Source organism: Pteropus vampyrus, unplaced genomic scaffold, assembly GCF_000151845.1.
Source record: "Pteropus vampyrus isolate Shadow unplaced genomic scaffold, Pvam_2.0 Scaffold5, whole genome shotgun sequence".
Classification (NCBI taxonomy): Eukaryota; Metazoa; Chordata; class Mammalia; order Chiroptera; family Pteropodidae; genus Pteropus; species Pteropus vampyrus.
The window spans coordinates 17108205-17117070 of record NW_011888786.1 but is presented as its reverse complement, the minus strand read 5'-3'; the positions used below and the strand labels follow the sequence as shown (position 1 = coordinate 17117070).

The window sequence follows — 8866 nt, the reverse complement described above, 5'->3', positions numbered from 1 at the left end:
TAGGTGTGATAGTCAACCTCTCAGCTGGCCAGCAGATACTCGCCTTCTGGTGTCACAAGCTTGTGTAGTGAGTGCTCTTCCAGCATTGAGCCAGGGCTGGCCTGTGTGGCCAAGAGAATATGGCAGAAGTGATAAAGTGTGATTGTCAAAGGGAGGTAAGGAAAGGCATGACAGTTTCTGTAATGGTCTCTCCACTTGCTCAATCTGGGAGAAGCCAGTTGTCATGCTGTGAGTACACTTAAGAGTGGAGAGGTCCCATGGGGAAGAACAAACTTAAACCACCTTGGAAGTACATCTGCCAGTCCAGTCAAACCTCTATGACTAAAGCCACAGCTGATATCTGACTGTAACATATAAGAGACCACAGCCAGAAAGGCCTAAGTAGGCCACTCTCAAACTCTTGACCCATAGAAACTGCCAGAGATGATGATTACTGTTGTTTTAAGCCATTGAGTTTTGGGGCAACTTGTTGTGCAGCAATAGATAACTAATACATTAAGAACGCATTTACTATTCTCAAATGGCTTCATGATGGAGATGATCTAATGCAGGCAGTCTTTTAAGGAAGTCAACCCACTGTATACATTACTTGTTACTCTTTGCCACTTTCTCTTTTTGAAATATAAATGCTAATATAGCTGTGAGGGAAATACTATAGACTGTGCCTCCCAAAATTCATGTTGAAGCCTAATCCCCACTGTGACCATATTTGGAGGTGGAGCCTGTGAGAGGTAAGGAGGTTTAGATGAGGTCATTAATCCCACCATGACGGGATTAATGTCCTAATAAAAGGAAGCAAACCAAGATTGCTCTCTATCCCCAAGAAAGGCCATGTGAGCACATAACCAGGAAGAGAGCCCTCGCCAAGAACCTGAATAAGCTGGAACCCTGATCTCAGACTTCCATTCTCCAAAGCCATGAGAAATAAATATTTGTGGTTTAAGCTACCCAGTCTAAGGTGATTTGTTATGGCAGCCCAAACTAAGGCATTTCGTATATGTGTATATAACAGACAGGAGTATGTTATTTCTGTTTACGTATGGAGGAAAACAAAGATCCCACATAAGTCTCTTCTTGGTCTTTGCTATATACCTAATGTTTGTGTCTCCCCAAATTCATATGTTGAAACCTAAACCCCAATGTTATGGTATTAGGAGGTGGGGCCTTTGGGGGGGTGATTGGGTCATAAGGTGGAGCCCTCATGAATGGGAGTAGTGCTCTTATAAAAGAGGCCCCAGAGAGCTCCCTTGACCCTTCCACCGTGTGAGAACAGAGAGAAAAGATGGACATCTTTGGACTAGGAAATGGGCACCCACCAGACACTGAATTTCCCTGTGTCTTGATCTTAGACTTCTCTGCCTCCAGAACTGAGAAATAAACGTGTGTTGTTTATAAGCCACCCGGTGTATGGCATTCTGTTATAGCAGCCTAAATGAATTAATACAGTTTTATAAGAAGACTGAGTGTCAAACTCCAATAACTGCAAAGAACGATCTCATGTCCTGTTAGGTACACAAGGCTAAAAGGTGTGTCAGTGAAGTCACTGTTAGTGACTTGACTGTTTTATTGCATAAATAATATATGGTCATTGCAGAAGATTTAGAACATGCAGCTGAAACAAAAATATAATGAATACACTTCAAAGATAGCCATCATTTGTGATTACATCTAGTCTTTTTTTCTACTTAAAATTATACCATGAATATTTTCCATATCACAGTAAAGAAGCTCTATATGGCCTGCTACAGTGCCATGGACAAAGCAGATATGCAAGAAATGTTTGTTAAGCCAGAATGATCATTAAAATGATATGCTAAGAAGTGAGTTAAGAAAATTTTATGCTCACAGGTGCATTAGTTCTTTTTATTTTTTGACAAACAGTTTAAAAAATCTTATTTTGGAATCCTGTAATTCATCACTAATTAGAATAATTACATGTACTTGGACCTCTGTGTGGTAATATGTTGGTAAATATCACTTTTTATTTAAATGTGTATTGGTAGAATATCAGGTAAAGATGGTAGATTGAATATACTCATCAATTTTGGACTGTTCCTAAATCTTATTAAAACTAATTATATAAGTATATATATTTACATATGCACATACTTATACACACATCTATATCTTTCCAATAATAGAAGTGGGAGAGGAGACAATAACAGCATTTTGGAAGCTAGAAAGCAGGTGGATGGGGAACTACTCAGTGGACCTGAGAAAGTTGAACTAGAAGCTGGAGTTGAGAAAGAGAAGCACTGCCAATTTATATGCAGCGTCCTTAAAAGACTCCAGGCTTGGCAGCAGCAGGGAAACTGTGGCCAGAATGGCAGGAGGGTTTGAACTGTGTTTAAGAAGCACTGACACACCCCCTCCTTTCTGCTACTGCAAGCAGCTGGGTGACTTCACCTCTTCTACCTCAGCAGAAGCCAGAAAGTTTATCCCGTGGTGAGGGCAAAACTTGAGGGTCTCTGAATTAGGAGATATACCAGCAATACTGGGGGTGGGATACTATATATGGATAGGAGGATTAAGTAAATATGCATGCAGCACACTGATTCCTCTAATCTACTTCTCGCCCTTCTCTCTCAAACAAATACTGGCAGCCAGGCCCTTACTCTCCAGGCCAGAGTTTGCAGGAGTTTTCCTAAGGGACCTGACCAACCCACGAGGAAAGCCTAAGAGATACTAACAGTAGAAGTTCCCTAAAAACTGGCTCCGCCAGGTCAGTACAGCAAAAGTCACCATCAATGAGTGTCTCTCCCCGCCCCACCCCTGCCCCCTTCCCACACACCTCCCTTGACAAGTTTGTGTTCAGAACTTCACTTTTTAGTCCCAAATAGCCAGGGAAAATCAAAAACAATCTGGAGAGATCTAGAGCTATGGAGGAAAAAGAACATTTCAAAAATTATTATTAAAAACTCAAAGAGATAAGAGAAATACAAGGTATTAAGCAACAAGAAAATGATTCTGTTAAAGAAAAAGGGCATTCAGAGAACAAAAAAGACCTCTTAGAAATTAAAAACATGACAGCTTAACTAAAAAGAAAATTCCCCCAAACTGGAGGATAGATTTTCTAGACTTAATGGGCCCACTGAGTATCTAGTACAATGGATTTTTAAAAAAACCCACATGGAGGAATATCATTGTGAAATCTCACAACACTAGGATAAAGATGATTTAACCAACTTCCAGAGAAGAAAATAGTTATACATAAAGGGCTGGGAATTAGAACAGTGGCATTCTTTTCAACAGCCATACTGTGAATACAGAGACAATGAAGCAATGTCTTCAAAATTCTGAAGAAAAAAAATTAGAAAGCAATTTTGAGTGAAAATGATTTCCAACATAGAACTCTTTATACGATCACTCATCAATCAAGTGGGGAGGTGGAATACAGACAGTTTTAGACAGGCAAGTATGTACTTAAATAATTTTTACCTCCATATACTTTTTCATAAAAAGCACCTGGAGGATGTGGTCCATGAAAATGAAGGACTCAAACAAGAAAAAGGAAGACAATGAGGTCTAGGAACTAGGAGCTCCAACACACAGTAGAGAAGTGAAGGGACGCTTCCGAATGGTGATGACATGAGATCTCGTGCACCGGCAGAGAGGGTGACCAGTCTAGATGAGCAGGCCAGAAGCTTCTGAGAGAGACTTCTACAAAAGCACGAAGTTGACAAAACACCTGCTAGGAAACTGACAGAATCATGGAACATCTTGGGAGAATATTTAGACAACTGGCAAATATTTCAGTACTAGAGGAATGGTAAGTATATAAAGCATACCTACACATAAGAAAAACAAACAGAAAAAATAAACAAACAAGTAAAAAGAAAAAACTTCAGGAATAAGTTGTGCTGGTAAAAAAAAAATAGCTTAATAATATGCACCATTTCTGAATAGAATATATATAGTCAAAATAATGTAAACCTTAAATATTTTTCTAATCAAAACAGACAATTATATTGTGAGGATGGGAACTGATTGTGCATAGTGTGAATGAGGAGAATAAAGTTCTAAGTCCTCATCTTCCATAGGGGAAAGTTGACATACAATGTCCCAAACTAAAATACTCTGGAGGTGGCAATGCTTACTGGCCATTAAGGTAAATGGAGGCAAAAATACAGAGTCAAAAGCGGTTTCTTTAGGGAAGAGGAAATGAGAAGCAGGGGAACTTGGACCTGTTCTTTTTCTTGAGAAAACTTATAGAAGCAGCAGGTCCTTTAAATTGTATCCTACTATATAATTTTGATGAAAATTAAAAAAAATAACACCTATTTGATTTTGAGAAATAATATTTTGGATGGTCACTTTCCTTTTCTGAGATGCTCAGACTAAATAATTTCTAAGGTCCCATGACCTCTACATGTGTTTGTTTTTTGTATTACTTTGTACAAGTGTCTGTACTTGTGAACACAAACACATGGAGAGCTGATAATCAACAGAACTCCCCAGATTATTTTGATCTTTAAAAATTAATATGTAGGGAATATAGTCAATAATATTATAATAACTAGGTACAGTGCCCAGAGGGTATTCATCAGGAGAATCAATTCAACTAATATAAAATAATATTGTAAGTCAACTCTAATTGAAAAATAAAAATTAAAAAAAATTAACATATTAACCACATATCTACAGACACAATCTGATCCTACCGAATGAAGGAGAACAAGGTGGCACAATCGTCTACCGATTTGTAGAGAAACACCAGAGGCTGCATTTCTGTCTTCTGGCCATGTGACAGGAGACCCAAGAAGAGACAAAAGTTCCCTGTTGTTTAGACTCTGGCCTGTGACGCATGGTGATGCTGACCTAAAAGTTAATATTTATCCACCTCAGTGAGTTAAGCTTGGCTGGAGAACTTGATGGGAGAAAGGAAGGAAAGCACTACAAACTCTGGTAGAAATTTGTGCTAAAGTCAACATTCACCTTGGTAGCATAGCCAAGTCACTTGCCTCCTCTCTAACACATGCCAAGGAAGAACATGGCCGGTCCTTTCACAATACCAACACTAAAATGGGGAGGGGCAGATATGGAGCTTTGAGTTAAAGAGAAAAATGCAAATTGTCCAGTTCGAACCTCCCATTACTTCCTAGCTTTGTGATTGTCGGTAAATCACAATTTCTCCATACCCTGAGTTCTTTGTCCTAAATGGAGGATAATACCTATTCCATGTGGTTGTTAGGCGAATGTGTGTTAACACCTGTCAAGCACTGAAAACGGTGCCTGATATACCTTTTCTAAAAATAGATGCAAAGAACATAATTGATTTGCAGGAGCCTTGGATTCATATGGCTTGCGCCCACCCAGCCCACCCACCCTACCTCCCTTCCTCTCTCTCTCCCTCCCCTCACCCCCTTCCTCCACCCCCACCCCCACCCCGTCATCTCAGTTATGTAACCTGGTCTTCAGAATAATAGAAGATCTAAGAAGGGAGAATTTCCCATGACAAATTTGGTCAAGTCAATCTCAAAAAGTCAAGGAACATATTGTTCACTGACCATAGCAGGCTGTTTGGTAAAATCTCAAGTTACATTCATTTGCACTTACATTTTGAATCTGACACTAAAACTCTCTTTTGGTTGCCAGATGTACTTGGCACTTGGATGTATTTTAGCAAACTCTGTGCTAATGCCAAGTCGAGGAGTCCAACGACTGATTTAGGAACACCCTTTCATTCTTTTTTGTTTATTGTTATCTCAAATTTTCAACAAGATATGGCACAGAGAAAGGGCTTGTTGAATTAAATGTTTGTTGAATTAAAAATGGAAACATACATTAGGTATGCTTCTCGTAGTCAAAGTTAAGTAGCCATACATCACAGTGACCTATAATTCTCTTATTTAAGAATGTAGTCATATTTTTCTCATTTTTGTGTATACTAAAACCTTTATAGGTCAAACTACTATATTAAGTGGAATGTTACCATATTATAGTATGCATAATTTACATTTAAAAAATATTAATAAAGACTGTCATTCTAGGGAAGTGGTACTCTGCAGTGGTGAGTTATTTTGCCTAAAAACTTCCAAAGAATATTAACCCCTTATCAGTTATATGCTTTGCAAATATCTTTTCCCATTCCATAGGCTGCCTTTTCACTTTGTTTATTGTTTCCTTTGCTATGCCGAAGCTTTCTACCTTGATGTAGTCCCACTTTGTCTATTTTTGCTTTTGTTCCTTGTGCTTTTGGTGTCATATGTAAGAAATCACTGCCAAGATCAATGCCATGGTTTTACGCTGTTTTCTTCTTGGAGTTTTACAGTTTCAGGTCTTATGTTTACATCTTTAGTCCACTGTGAGTTGATTTTTGTGTGTGGTGTAAGATGAGGGTCCAATTTCATTCTTTTGCATGTGGATATCCAGTTTTCCCAACACCATTTGTTGAAGAGACTTTCCTTTCCCTATTGTGTATTCTTGGCACCCTTATTGAAGATCAATTGACCTTATACTATAGACTGAATGTGTCTCCCTAAAATTCATATGTTGAAACCTAATCCCCAGTGATGGTATTTGGAGGTGGGGGCCTTTGGGAGGTGATTAGATCATGCGGGCAAAGTCCTAGTGAATGCGATTAGTGCCCTTATAAAAGAGATCCCAGAAGGCTCCCTCGCCATTTATACCATGTGAGGTCACAGCAGTTCTTTATGCACCAGAAAGTGGGATCTCATCAGATGCCAAATGTCTTAACACCCTGATCTTAGATTTTTGGACCTCTAGAAGTGTGAGAAATAAATTTCTGTTGTTTATAAGCCACCCAGACTATGTATTCTGTTATAGCAGTCTGGATGGACTAAGACACCATATATGAATGAGTTTATTTCTGGGCTCTCTATTCTGTTACATTTGTCAATATGTCTGTTTATATCAGCACCATTCTGTTTTAATTATTGTAGCCTTGTAATATATTTTGAAATCAGAAAGTATGATACCTCCAACTTTGTTTTTCTTCCTCAAGATTGCTTTAATTGAGTCGTTTGTGGCTCCATATGAATTTTAGGATATTTTCTTTTTTTGTGTGAAAAACGCCACTGGGATTTTTATAGGTATTGCACAGAATCTATAGATCGCTTTGGGTAATATGGACATTTTAACAATATTAAGTCTTCCAGTCCATGAACATGAGATATTTTTACATTTATTTCTGTTTTTATTTCTTTCATCGATATTTTGTAGTTTTCGGTGTACAAGTCTTTCACCTCCTCAGTTCAATTTATTTCTCAGTATTTTATCCCTTTTGATGCTACTCTACTGAAATTGTTTTCTTAATTTCCTTTTTGAATAGTTGTTAGCATATAGAAATGCAACTGATTTCTGTATGTTGATTTTGTATCCTGCAACTTTATTGAATTTATTTATGTTCTAAATTTGTGTGTGTGTATGTGTGTGTGTAATCTTTAAGCTTTTCTACATATAAGATTCTGTGGATTTTTATGACTATTTCATAAATGGTGCTAGACAACAGGTTATTAAAAAAAACTTAGATCCTGAATTACATTAAATGAGAACAAAAAGGGAAATACAATTTAAAGGGAAATACAATTTAATATTTACCTAATTTAGGAATAAGAAAAGCTTTTTCAGTTATTCACGATCTGGAAGAAACATAAAGTAGAAGGTTAATAGAATATATAAGAAGTCTTCTTATTTTTTCACCTTAGAAGACACCATCAACAAAAATGCAAAGCCCAAATGTAACAATATTTGTGACACAGATAAGCGGTTACTATCCTTAGTTTTAAAAGAGTTCATAATTCATTAGGATATTTATTAAAGACACCAATAAAAAATAACAACACGATCAACCAATTAGAAAAGATTACAACAGACAAGGAACATGAAAAATTACTCAACTAAGAAGTAAATGCAAATAACAGGATAATGCTTTTGCCTAATAAATTCATCTTTTTGTTTTTATGAACAGCCAGTAACAAAATTCCTTTAAAATAGCAATAACTTTTGCTCTAAATATTCTTGGTCTTGAAATTTAAACAAAGAATGTAATTAGAGAATGAGAGAGGTATAAACAAAGATGTTTTAAAAAGGGCATTTCACTTAGTTATTTTTAAGACTGTAGATTTCTATAAACAACTTTAGTGTTCAAAAATAGATATATCTTTAAATTATGACATATCCATAAATTGAAAAAAAGGAAAATAACACTGAAGCAAAAAAAAAAAAAAAAAAAAGAAAAAAAAGAAAAAAAAAGGAGGGTATGAGACCAGGGGATAACAAACAGGTTATGTATATAAAATGTAATATTAATTTTAGCATAAACAAATCACCACATATGTAATCAAAGGGAACATACTCAAATGCAAACCAAAGTCATCTTGGGGTGGGCACTAGGTGAGCTTATTTATGACTTTTGTCCAAATTGGGCCAGATTTTTTTTTAACCATGAAATATATTTATTGGCAATCTTTCCATGGTAGACCTGCTACGTAAAGACAGCACATATCATATAATGCTGAATGAGAATATTCTTCTAAAGCACCTTTTGGAAAGAATAAGCATAATTTTTAAAATCATGTCTATTCTACAGATTCAGCGAATATCTTGGAATACCAGGAGAGTTTTGTTAAATTATCCCTCCACATTTGTCTTTTTATTTATTATTATTATATCTGGGCTAAGTTACTTGACATACACAAAGTCATAATTTTATTTTTTGTTGAAAACTATGCTCTTATTCAAAAATTAAAGGACCATATTACTTTTTCTTTCTCTTTGAATATATTTTTTCTGATATTAATATCAGCCCCTGATTTCTCTCTGTTGCATTGTTTATCTTATCTTTGCCTCTCTTTTGATTGTTTATTTTCTATGTCACATTATTCTGGGTGAACAGTAACTGACT

At 36.5% G+C, this 8866-nt stretch overlaps 1 protein-coding gene across 9 annotated transcripts in view; it reads right to left on the bottom strand.

Annotated features, from left to right (window-relative positions):
• The window catches only part of CUNH4orf19 (chromosome unknown C4orf19 homolog), a 72129-nt gene that overhangs the window by 34649 nt on the left and 28614 nt on the right, over window positions 1-8866 (bottom strand). The window contains exon 1 of one of the 9 annotated variants that reach the window (XM_023534280.1): window positions 4662-4725. The exons of 7 other annotated variants lie outside the window; for them this stretch is intronic. The gene's annotated coding sequence lies outside the window, so the exon portion shown is untranslated. Of the gene's footprint in view, window positions 1-4661; window positions 4726-8866 lie in introns of those variants that run through there. One more of the 9 variants, XM_023534297.1, reaches the window with a different exon arrangement.